This window comes from Euphorbia lathyris, chromosome 8, assembly GCF_963576675.1.
Source record: "Euphorbia lathyris chromosome 8, ddEupLath1.1, whole genome shotgun sequence".
In the NCBI taxonomy this organism is placed as follows: Eukaryota; Viridiplantae; Streptophyta; class Magnoliopsida; order Malpighiales; family Euphorbiaceae; genus Euphorbia; species Euphorbia lathyris.
Genome location: NC_088917.1, coordinates 85,429,047 through 85,442,692, shown reverse-complemented (window position 1 = coordinate 85,442,692; position 13,646 = coordinate 85,429,047).

Here is a 13,646-nt window from a genome sequence, read left to right as displayed (position 1 = left end):
CGGCTCAGGGAGCCTACAGGCTTGTATGATGTGGTTCGGAGCCGCGCAGTTGACAGATTGGATTAAAGTAAGGCGACCTGCAAGGGAAAGAGAATTAGCTTTCCAGCTAGCACATAAACCGTTAGTTTTGTCCAAAATGTCTTTAAAGGAGGCTTTGGAGACCCTGTCACTGTGAAGAGGGACCCCAAGATACTTCCCCAACAAGTGAGTCAGGGGGATGCCAGAGAGCTCACTAAGTCTTCTGCACAAGCCGTTGTCCATGTTCTTAGAACAAAGCATACGGGACTTTTGGATGTTAATCTTCTGGCCAGAAGCATCACAAAAGCAATTGAGGATATCCATTACCACCTTAATTTGCTCCTCATTACCCTCCACGAAAAGCATCACATCATCAGCAAAGAACAAATGGGTAATAGGGGGACAATGTCTGTTGATGGAAACAGGGTGGAGAGTCCCCTTACTCACCGCCTCTTGGATCAGGTGAGACAGTCTTTCCATGGCAATAACAAAAAGGAAGGGGCTCATAGGATCCCCTTGACGAATTCCCCTGGAGGGAGAGAACTCATCCGACATGTCCCCATTGATCATAACCTGGAACACAGGAGAGGAGATGCACTTCTCAATCAAATTCCTCCAGTTTTCCGGGATACCAGCTTTAGCTAAACTATCCAGAAGAAAGCTCCAGTTAAGTCTATCATAGGCTTTCTCCAGATCCAGTTTGAGAGCCACGATCCCTTTCTTCACTTTCTTAATCTTCATGGAATGGACAACCTCCTGGGCAATTACAACGTTATCCATCATTTGTCTGCCAGGAACAAAGCTCCCTTGATTCTGGCTAATAATATCCGGAAGGATCCTCCGGATTCTATTAGCCACAATCTTAGTAATAGCTTTATACAAAACATTACAAAGACTGATGGGTCTCATCTGAAGAAAGGAAGAAGGCTTATCAACCTTAGGAATCAGAACGAGGAGGGTTTTATTAACCAACCCAATATCATTAGAACCACCAAAAACACCTAACACAAAGCTGTAAATGCCCTCTTTCACAGTATCCCAGTGTTTATGATAGAAACTAGCGGGGATACCATCGATCCCAGGAGCCTTACTGGAACCGATGCTGGAAAAAGCCAGATCAATTTCTTTTAGGTCAATAGGATGGAAAGCATCCTTAATAGCATTCTCCCCCAACCGAGGAAAGGAAGTATCAGAGTGGGCACTCTCCAAGTCCACCGCTTCCTCTCTGAACAGGTCTTTGTAGAAATCAAGGGCAAGGCGCCGAATGTCTTCCTCCTAAAAAATCCAATCACCATTGGCGTGTTTGATAGCATCGATCCTATTCCTCTGTCTCCTAATGATCGTTGAGAGGTGGAAAAACTTGGTGTTCCGGTCCCCGTCTTGAATCCAAGTCTTCCTAGACTTCTGGAACCAAAGAAGCTCTTCCTGTCTAAGCACTGCTTCCAACTCGTTCTGGAGAGATCTTAGATGACTATTCAGGCTGTGGTCGAAGCGGACCTCCAAACAACGTTGAATGCCTTCCATCCTTCTCAAAAGCTTGTTTTTCCTTCTGATAATGTGGCCAAAGATGTTTTTATTCCATCCTGCCACATTCCTCCTGAACTCCTCAGCAGCGAGGAGGACATCAGAGTGAGGATGCCAATTGTTTTTAACGAAATCCTTAAACTCGGGGTGAGAATCCCAAGCCACAAGATACCTAAAAGGTCTGTTACCTTTCAGCCGGTTACCTTTGACCATGTTAACGAGGATAGGGCAGTGGTCAGAGTGACGGAAAGGAAGATTAATCACATTGACCTCGGGAAATCTACAGATAGCAGCAACATTAGCATAAACCTTGTCCAAACGAGCAAACACACTACTCATTTTCCAGGTAAACTTATGACCGACGGCTCCCAGGTCCGAAAGCCCACAAAGATCCATACTTTGCTTGTGATTAAGGCACCGGTTCACATAATGATTACCCCCTCCTCTCTGATCACTCATAAGGGCGATGTCATTGAAATCCCCAGCCACCAACCATGCATCCACCATATTAGAGCTAATAGAATAAAAGATCTCCCACAGCCTTCTCCGGTTAGTCAAAACAGGATCGGCATAAACAAAGGTAACAAAGAAAGGTTTATTACCCAGGTAACACACCTTACTATGGATGAATTGACTATCCAAACTAACAATGTCAATATTGATTTGACCTGGCTTCCAAAAGAGCCAAATCCCCCCTGCCCGACCAGTAGCCTCCGATCTGACACACTTCCAATTCTTAAACTTTCTAACCACCTCATCTGCTTTGGAACCACTAACCTTGGTCTCCAGAAGAGCAAAACAAGAAGGATTAAAATGTTTAATAAGATCATTAACATGGATGCGGGTTGCCTTGCTCGCCGCACCCCTAACATTCCAAACAAAAAAGTCCATCAGAAAGGAAGACAACTGGCACAAGCCCATACCCTAGATTAGGTATTTATTCGGGGCTCTAGAGAGCCTAGAAGAGGAACCAGAAGGCCCCCTTTTATCCCAAGAATCCAACCCATTATGGTTCTTTTTAGGTTTAGCTTTGGGTTTCTTCATATTCAACTTATTAATTCCCATAGCTTTCCCAATTGGAACATCAATAAGAGGATTCATATTACTAACCTCACTATTCAACCCTCTCCCTGCTGAGAGGAGTGATTGGGAACTCCCTTTGGCAGAAGCTTTAGAGACAAAGAGAGGATTAATAGAGTTTTCCCGAATGGAGGCAGGCTCGGCCGATTCCAGACCTGGCATGCTTAAATCTAACTGCTCATTGGAAGGATCCGAGTCTTGTCCTTCCTCCATAGACAAGACACCAAACCTTGACCCTGAACCGGATGCTGAATCCACCCCAGCATCACCACCCTTCTTGAACTCAGGGGGCCTGGCTTTGATCTCAGGAGCAATCTGGAGAGTTGTCATCTTTTTACTGATATTTGGAGGAGGACTGGTAGCAACATTAGCACGTGGCTTCCTTCTAACTGACCTTTTGGCAAGCATCCATGGACCAAAATTCTGACCTTCACCTTGATTCTCCTCAACTCTACCTAAGTTAGGTACCACCACTTCCTCAACCGTTTTCCTTTTCTTAGGACAGCCATCATACGTGTGGCCAAACATGCCACATTCATAGAAGATATTGTGGATACCTTCATATTCAATATGAAAAACTTGATTCTGAATACAGAATTTAGACAGAAGAGATTTCGCAAGGTCAATATCGATACATACCCTGGCGAACTTGCCTCTCTCTGCCCCAATGGTAGTTTTGTCAATGTGGTGAACTTTCCCAACAAGGCCTCCAATTTTATTAAGGAATCTCTCGTTATAGTATTCAATAGGCAATCCTGGGAATCTAACCCAAGTGAGTATCCTGTTAACCGAACAATCATTGGGGTTAAAATTAGGAACCCAAGGTCTTATTGCTAAAACATGATTGGAAATGATGTAAGGACCCCCATTAACAACTGCATTAAAGTCCTCTGCTCTAGTGAACTTAATGACATAATAATCATTCTCTAGATCCGTAATGGACACCTTCCCTTTCTTCGCCCATTGTGCCTGGATCCTCTGGGAAAAGTAATTAAAGCTAATTCTTTTCCCAAGAACAGTGACAATCAAGGCAAGTTTCCATTTGGATCTTAGGAAACGCTTATCCTCAGAGGAAAGACGAATCTTAGGACATAGCGGGTCCTCTTGCTCTCCATCTTCCATATCAGAGTCGGAAAAGAATTCATCCGAATCATCATCAAAAGTGTTTTCCTCCATCATGGGTTCCTCCTCAACCACCCCCAACACCTTATCTCTCCAGGAAGAATTACTCCAGTCATTCTTAAAATTGAGATTATCCTTAGTAACTACAGGATGGTTCGGGCCCGGGGTAGCACTAGAGCTAGGGTCACTAGTTTGATCCCTAACTTGGCTTCCCAAATCTCCAACCGGCATCCCTGTAGCAACTAAACCCACAATCGCACTTTCTCCCGGGCATGGGATACTCACCATCCCTGAAATAGGGTTCGTAGCCATCTTTTCCTCAGCCTTCGCAGCTTGCACGGTAGGCTCGGCCTGCATCGCCAGCGCGGCAGGCACATTCTGCGCCCTCTGTCCGGCTTGGGCTGCCAGCACAACCTATGCGGCAATCGCGGCGTGCGCTGCGAGAGAGGCCATCTCCTTCATCTTAGCCTCTGCCGCTAGAGAAGACCCCCGCCCCCCAGGCACATCGCCAAAACCAACCGCTCCCACAGATCCCTTCTCTGCCGCCGGATCCATACCACACCTAAAGCCAGCCGACCCCGTTTCCCCTAATCCGCCGAACACCTCAACCGGATTCCGCCCCTCACCCTCCTGGCAAGGCGGCCGCCCACGCTCCCCAGATCTCTCCCTCAGCCTCTCCCCGCTCCTCCTTTTCCTAGGAGATCCAGCCACCGATCTCCCCACACAACCGTCATCCAGCAGCCGATCCGACTCCAGATCCACCCCCGCCACCTGATCAGACCCTCCCTGTGATGAACGGCCGCCAGAACCGCCCGCCGCCGACGACGCCCTAGCCTTCACAGCCCCCGTCGAACGCTTTTTCACCATCGCTTCCAAATCGCCCAAAAATCGCCTCTTATTTGTCCATTTGGCATACATGCATACCCTTTCATATACCATTCCATTTCAATATATATATTGTAATTCTTTTATATCGTAAATAAAATATTTAATTTTAATTGTAATTTAATTCAATTTTTGGTTTTTCACTGTATTCTAATATATTTCTTAATTAATCTCCTATTTTATTATCATTGTTTTATAGAATTTCACCAGTTAGAAAAATATATGATATTGTATTAAAAGTACTAAAAAGTAAAAATTATTAAATTTTATAAAAATAAATAATATAAAACATTAATAAAATTCTAGGACACATTATTAATTATCTATAATTTAGTTTGGAATATAATCGAACCGAACCAAATTACAATTTGGTTCAGCTTACAAAAAATTCTTTTTATTTGGTTCGTTTTGTTTGGTTCAGTTTAGTTTTAAACCGAACCGGACAATGCTTACTCCTAAATATAAGTATGCGTTGCTGCGAAGTCTTTTAGATATTAATAGGAATTTAGCTTTTAACTTTCAACTTAAAGTTTTAGTTGAAACAGTTACATGTACATCTAATATTGGTGTCAATTTTAACATGTAAAAACTATAATAAACCCTTATTTATTTAGTCACTGACTCAGTTACTTCAACTTTTAAAATATAAAAAATTAAATAAATCTTTGTTTCTATCCTTGTTTATTAAAGTTTAAACTGAAATTAAGGAGCTAATTAGTATGAATTATAAGTGATCCAATTAAAATACTAACATAATAATTATGGCACCATAATTATGAATGATTTCACTATGGATTGGTAACTATATATCAAGAAATTAATTAACCTACAAATTTAAGGATTTAAGAATAGATTTTATTTTATGTTTAATATACTCTGTGATGCGGACATCCTAACTGGGATCAATAATAACATGCGTCTTGGCGGATCTCCTTTCGGCGTTCCCACAGAGGTTGTATCTAAGAGGGCGGATCCCCTGGACACGGGAGCGGGGCGGATCTAGGCGTACGCCATGAGGCGTACCGACAACTACACTGGGCGGCTCTCAAGTTTACTTCCTGCCGAAGGAATTCACCAACAACCTCTGACGCTCCGTACCTGCACCTCTGTACCAGTTGTCTGGGCGCATTACCTACCTTACCCTTTTATTATTAACCATATTGTAACCCTAATAGGGGTAGTTCCTGTCCTTTACTTATCATTTAGAGGTTGTATTTAAACCCTCATTTTGTAAGGATAAGGCAACTTTTATCAATCTAATACTTTTTCTCTTTGAGAATTAAGGTTTATACCTTGTTTATCGGGATTCACTCCTTCTAGTCTAGCTAGAGAAGAACATCTTTGTAGGTTTACGATTAAAACCTTCATTTATCGCTTTCAATCTGTATCAGTTGGTATCAGAGCCAATCGTTTCCTGACCCGAAACTTCTTTTGGCAATGGTTCAACCCCGACAACCGCAAGATTCCATGGAAACCAGTGACCGGAGATATGAGGAGCTGAGAGAGCACCTCGCGGAATAAATCCAGGCCAGCCTTGAGCGGCAGAAACAAAACGAGCAACGGTTGCAGGAGCTAACCGCTTCCCTGGAAAACCTCAGATTGGAGATCCGTGCAGTGGTCAGACCAGCCGCCGGGGAGTCCGACCAGAGGAGGGAAGGAGTCCTTGAACCATGACCCCAAAGGCAACCCACGCCACCTCGACTACCATTGGCAAATGTCCAACTTCCACGAATGGGTCCTAGGGATCCTGAGGTAAGAAGACCCAACTTTGTCCTTGTACATAACGCTGATAGTGATAGTGATGATTTTGAGGATATTGGGGATAATGGTGCCTTTAGAAATGTGATGAATGGTGGCCCGATTGACGACAGACGTGTGGGTATTGCTAGGGCAGAACCAGATCTAGGGAACTTTGATAGAGATGATGCCTTTAAGCTAAAAATAGACTTACCGTCTTTTGGAGGCGAATTGGATATAGAGAGGTTCTTAGATTGGTTATCGGAAGTTGAACGGTTCTTTGAGTATGCGGGTATTCCTGATAAGAGGAAAGTTAGACTGGTGGCGTATCGCCTGAAGGGTGGCGCATCAGTTTGGTGGGATCAGATGAGGGAAGAAAGAAGAAGAGGGGGCAGAGATCCGATTAGATCTTGGCTATGGATGAAGGCGATGTTGAGGGAGCGGTTCTTACCACCGGATTATGAGCAGTATATTTACAGCTCCTACAGGGGATGTTCTCAAGGGACCCAAAGTGTCCATGAGTATACTTCAGAATTCTTGAGGCTTTCGGCGAGAGCCAACTTGTCTGAGACTGAAAGCCAAAATACCTCTAGGTATCTAGAAGGGTTGAGATACAACATCCAGGATCGTATTGGCACACAGATGGTGGTGCGAGTATAAGATGCTAGGAATTTAGCCCTCAAGGCTGAGTCCCAACTGACCGGGAGATCCAGGAGATCCGCCACTACTGAGTATACGTCTGGAGGAAGAGATAACGTGAAGTCTTATGACAAAGGCAAGCAGGTGGTGAGTGCAAGTGGGGCCAAAGTCAATAGTGTGGGAAGAGGATCCGTTGGAGATACTAGACCATACAGGGAAGCACCTATACCACCCAAGGGCAACAATCCGTATGCAAGGCCAACACCTTTCAAATGTTTTCGGTGCAATGAGCCAGGCCATAGATCCAACGAGTGTCCTAGGAGGAAGAGCGCCAACATGGTAGATAGGTATGAAGATGACTATGACGAAGAGGATGAAGTATTTTGTGAACCCTTGGGAGAAGATGATGATGCGGCGGGTGAAGAGAGATACGCCATTCATGTGGTACGACGTTTGTTAGTCTCTAGCCGAATAGAGGGAGATCAGAGGCACCGACTATTCAGGACCCGCTGTCTTGTGAAGGGTGGGCGATGTAATATGATAATAGATAGTGGGAGCCAAGAGAACATTGTGAGTAGCAGCGCCGTTCGGAAGTTCGGATTGTTGGCAGAGGCGCACCCTGATCCCTACAGGGTGGGATGGATCAAGAACATGGGCGAGTTGAGGGTGACCCAGAGATGCAAGGTACCTATTGAGATTGGTAACTATCATGATAAAGTCTGTTGTGATGTGGTCGATATGGACGCATGCCACCTATTATTGGGCCGACCCTGGCAGTTTGATAACAACGCCACCCACGCCGGAAGAGAGAACACTTACAGATTTGTGAAGAATGGGGTGAGGTTTGTCCTTACACCAATGGTGAGAGAGCCAAAGGCCGACGAGAAGTCTACCTTGATAGTCTGTCCTACACACAAATCGTTCGTCAGCGAATGTGAGGAGAGCCAGATGGTGTATGTGGTGATGGTTAAGGCGAATCACGAGGCCGCTCGAAGGGGCGAAAGAGAGATGCCGAATGAAGTGACCCGCCTACTTGGTGAGTATCAAGATCTGTTTCCCGATGAACTGCCGAGTGGGTTACCACCTTTGAGAGATATCCAACATCATATCGATCTGGTGCTTGGAGCTAGTTTGCCAAGCCTCCCACATTATCGAATGAGCCCAAAGGAGAATGATGTCATGAGATAAAAGGTGGAGGAACTCATCGAGATGGGATACGTTAGGGAGAGTATGAGTCCTTGCGCTGTTCCAGCTTTACTTACACCGAAGAAGGATGGGTCTTGGCAGATGTGTGTTGACAGTAGGGCTATTAACAAGATCACCATCAAGTATAAGTTTCTGATTCCAAGGTTGGATGACATGTTGGACCAACTTGGCGGATCTCGAGTCTTCTCCAAGATTGATCTCAGGAGTGGGTATCATCAGATACGAATCCGATCTGGGGATGAGTGGAAGACTGCCTTCAAGACAAGAGATGGATTGTATGAATGGTTAGTTATGCCCTTTGGGATGACCAACGCCCCTAGTACTTTTATGAGACTGATGAATCAGGTGCTTCGCCCAGTGATTGGGAAGTTCGTAGTTGTGTATTTTGACGACATTTTGATCCACAGCCAGACCTTGGCGGAACATGAAGAGCACTTGCAGACAGTGTTTGACCTGTTAAGGAAACACCAACTATACGCCAACACCAAGAAGTGTGACTTTGTGATGGAGAGCTTAGTTTTCCTTGGATTCGTGGTCAGCGGGAGTGGAATCCAAGTTGATGGGGAGAAAGTAAAAGCCATCCGAGAATGGCCTACTCCAAGGAACGTAGGGGATATCAGGAGTTTTCATGGGCTAGCAACGTTTTATCGCCGATTCATTAAGAACTTCAGTTCCATAGTGGCCCCGTTGACGGAATGTTTGAAGAAGGGAAAGGGGTTCGAGTGGGCGGACGCCCAAGAAGAGAGCTTCCCCTTGATCAAGGAAAAGCTGAGTACAGCGCCAGTGCTGGCGTATCCCGATTTTGACAAACTGTTTGAAGTTGAGTGTGATGCCAGTGGAATTGGGATTGGTGGTGTCTTGATGCAAGAAAAGAGGCCCATTGCATACTTCAGTGAGAAGCTCTATGAGGCACGGCAAAGGTGGGCAACGTATGATCAAGAGTTTTATGCTGTAGTGAAGGCGTTGAAAGTATGGGAACATTACTTGGTGGGAAAAGAGTTCATCCTCTACACTGACCATCAAGCTCTTAAATACCTGGGAAGTCAGAAGCAACTTCGAAGTGCCATGCACGCCCGGTGGTCTGCCTTCATAGATAAGTTCCCCTATAAGCTTATCCATAAGGCGGGAAAACAGAACATAGTGGCGGACGCCTTGAGTCGGAGGGTTGCACTAATAAAAACAGTCAACCTGGAGACCGATTGTTTCGAACACATCAGAGGAGAGTACTTGGCGGATCCTGACTTTGGAAGTATCTGGGAGAAGTGCCAGCACCAACCTGGGGATGGGGCATATCACTTGATGGATGAGTATCTAATGAGGGGCAACCAACTTTGTTTACCCTGCACTTCTATCCGCGAAAAGGTGGTCCGAGATCTACATGGCGGATCCCTGGGGGGACATTTTGGGCGAGACAAGACATATGCAGCAGTGAGTTCCCGTTATTTTTGGTCCAAAATGATAAGAGATGTGGCGTACCTGGTAGAACGATGCTATATCTGCCAGACCGCCAAGGGACACGCTACAAATGCTGGCTTATAGCTACCCTTGCCTGTACCAGAAACCATATGGGAGGATCTGTCCATGGATTTTGTCCTAGGGTTACCCAGAACTCAGAGAGGCATGGATTTCATCTTTGTGGTTGTTGACCGGTTTTCGAAAATGGCACACTTCATACCATGCCGTAAGACTAACGACGTCTCAGCGACTGCCAAGCTATTCTTCAAAGAGATTGTCAGACTACATGGCGTACCAAAGAGCATTGTCTCAGACCGTGACACAAAGTTCCTGAGTCACTTCTGGAGGACCTTGTGGGCTCTTTTTGATACTTCTCTGAAGTTTAGTACCACCGCCCACCCTCAGACAGACGGACAGACAGAAGTGGTCAATCGGACTTTGGGAAACTTACTGCGCAGCAAATGTAAGGATAAGCCCAGGATGTGGGATGTGGTTTTAGCACAAGCTGAGTTCGCCTACAATGGATCTGTACACTCGGGAACTGGGAAGTCACCCTTTGAGGTGGTATACACTAAGACCCCGAATCACGTCCTTGATATAGCCCATCTTCCCAAAGGAAACGTGACTGCAAATCAGCTAGCCAAAGACTATGTCCAGATGCACCAAGAGGTGAAGGAGACTCTTGAGGAGAGAAACCAGAAACTAAAAGCTAAGGCGGATGAGCACCGCAGGGACCTACAGTTCGAAGTGGGAGATGAGGTTATGGTACACTTGGGAAAAGAGAGACTCGCCAACGCCACCAGCAGCAAGCTTCGACCGAGAAAGTACGGGCCATATAAGATCACCAAGAAGATCAATGCCAATGCCTATCACATAGCTTTGCCAAATTGGCTTGGTAAAGTCTCACCGGCGTTCAATGTTCGTGACCTTAGCCCGTGGAAGTCAGATGGCCCTTTGGAGAACAACACAGACAAGCCAGTGCCGAATTCTTTAAAAGAAGGAGAGAATGATGCGGACAATTTAACTGGGATCAATAATAACATGCGCCTTGGCGGATCTCCTCTCGGCGTTCCCACAGAGGTTGTATCTAAGAGGGCGGATCACGTGGACACGCGAGCGGGGCGGATCTAGGCGTACGCCATGAGGAGTACCGACAACTACACTGGGCGGCTCTCAAGTTTACTTCCTGCCGAAGGAATTCACCAACAACCTCTGACGCTCCGTACCTGCACCTCTGTACCAGTTGTCTGGGCACATTACCTACCTTACCCTTTTATTATTAACCATATTGTAACCCTAATAGGGGTAGTTCCTGTCCTTTACTTATCATTTAGAGGTTGTATTTAAACCCTCATTTTGTAAGGATAAGGCAACTTTTATCAATCTAATACTTTTTCTCTTTGAGAATTAAGGTTTATACCTTGTTTATCGGGATTCACTCCTTCTAGTCTAGCTAGAGAAGAACATCTTTGTAGGTTTACGATTAAAACCTTCATTTATCGCTTTCAATCTGTATCACTCTGCCTCTTAATTTCGAATCATCTATAACACAAGATTAGCTTCAAAGTAAACCCTTGACTTTATTTTATTTCATAAAAAGGTTGCAATTAGTATATACGAGTCTAACAATAATACACTTGAGGTTTATTGATCGTCTTGAGGTTTTCACATAAGTCTGAGGTTTTTTGTTTAGCTAAAAAAGTTGCAATTGGTACATACATACGTCTATGAACTCTTATAAAAGAAATTCAAGCACATATGAATTGAGTAACACTTTGTTAATCGAGTTTTATGTAAAAGTTGATTTTTTTTTCTTATCAGGGCCTTAACATGATAAAAAATAAAAGATCAGAAACTTAATACGTACCTTTGAAATTGTTATTGAAAAGATATAATTCTTGAAGCATAGTAAGATTTCCAAAATCACTATGTAAATCTCCTCCAAATTTGTTGACAGCCAAGCTTAAAAATTGAAACGTCTTACATGCGAACAAAGTGAAAGGAATTTGACCACTAAATGAGTTGTTACTCAAATACAATCCTTTTAGAACATGAAGTTTGGCAAATATAATTGGCGGAAGAGCACCTGTCATATTATTTATTAAAAATCCAAAAATTGAAATAAAGAAAATATAAGTATAATAATTAATATTGGAAATGATTCTCATTATTAAAATATTTAATATAGCTTCATATTAAAGTGCACATGTAATGATTTAAAACAAATTGGTAAATCTTAAACATTAGAAAAGGTGGAGTTTTTAAATAATTTATAGGTAAATTAAATGGTATTGTTTCAATATAATAGAACGTTTGATGATCTCCGCTCTAATATAAGATTTTATAGTCCAGTTTTACTAATAGAAGGTTTTATTTTTTTATAGATCAAATCTCTAAAGTTAGGCTTAAAATTAAACAATTAGATTAAAAAAATAATTACAGAGAGAACAATATCATGGAATATGATGGAGCAATGAAAATCCACAGATTTTGCAACATTGCCTCGCAAATATTGGCCAAATAATAAAGAAAATAAAGAAATCTTAATACATTAAGGCTTCCTCTCTATTGCCAAATAATCGGAGGAACCTTTTCAATTCTAGAGGTTTTCGTCAACTTTTCGAATTTATTTAAATTGATATAATTCTCTTTTTAAAATAGAGAAAATTATATCAATATCTGAACTTTATTATAGTCATACTTCATTACCTATATTTTATTTTATCCAAAAAAAATTATATCTCAAAAAAAATTGACTGCATAATTTAATACCTTTAACATGTTAACACGATTTTAACTAGTTTTAATTAAAAATTTGTACTCATCCTACACTAAAAAAATAAAATAATATCCTTTGATCTTTTGTCTTCCAAATTTTCTTTCTCTTTCTTATTAATCCTTTTTGTCACGAAACCATTTTAATTAACACCTCAAGCTGATAGTTAAGAATAATCTTATATCAATTTCTGACACATCTTCACACACAAACGTCTCTTAGGCTTAGAGTATAAACAACACTCACTCATCCCACCATGTGTTTTTAGTTCCACAAATTAATGAGTTTGTCAGGACTCGAACCTTGAACCTTTGACCGTTTAGTCCTCTGATACCATGTCATGAAACCAATCATAGATCTTATATTAATTTCTGACCATTCTTTCTCGACTTTCTCTTATTATCTCCCCCCTTTCTCTCTCAAACTATTAATCCTCCTCTATCCTATTTCTCTTCTTCTTTCTCTCTTTTTTCATTGAAGCAAAACCCCGTCATTTAGTATCAACTATTTGTTTCTTTCTCATTATATTTCTTTCTTTGATAATTATTCAGATTCCAAGTTATAAAAATGAACAATGTTTGCTTCTGTTATAAAAATGAACAGAAGCAACCACGAATACAAGGGCAGAGACAGGGGCCAGGTCCTTCCGGCCGCCAGAACCACCATGGTCATGAGTAGTTTCGGTCCCTGTTTCCACGAAATTTAAGGTAGTGTGGTGTTTCGGCTTTCTTGTTTCCAAAAAATTTAGATCGTGACGAATATGTCATGGATTAATATTGTTGAGGACAGAGAAACGAATGTAAATTAAAAGGAGAGAGATGTTATGCCATTAATACATTCACAAAATTGATTAAAGGATAATATAGTCTTTTTAGGTTAGTTGTGTGGATGGTCGGTTCAATTTTTTTTATGTCAAAATGGTCAAAAGTACTTCGTTGTCATCATCTTACGTGCGACATATTTTTTGGAGAAAATAAAATTCAAGTAGTCAAGTGTAAATTAACTTAAAGTTTAAGTACCATTGGTTTAATATTGTATTTTAAAATACAATCAATCAAATGTATCAAAATAGAGATTTAGACACGTGTATCACTTTAAACACGGTAAAAAATTCAACATCAATAGTCATTTTAAAAGTCTAATAGGATTTATACAGGAATAATGTGCAAAAATACTCCTAACGTTGACAACTTACAATCTCTCA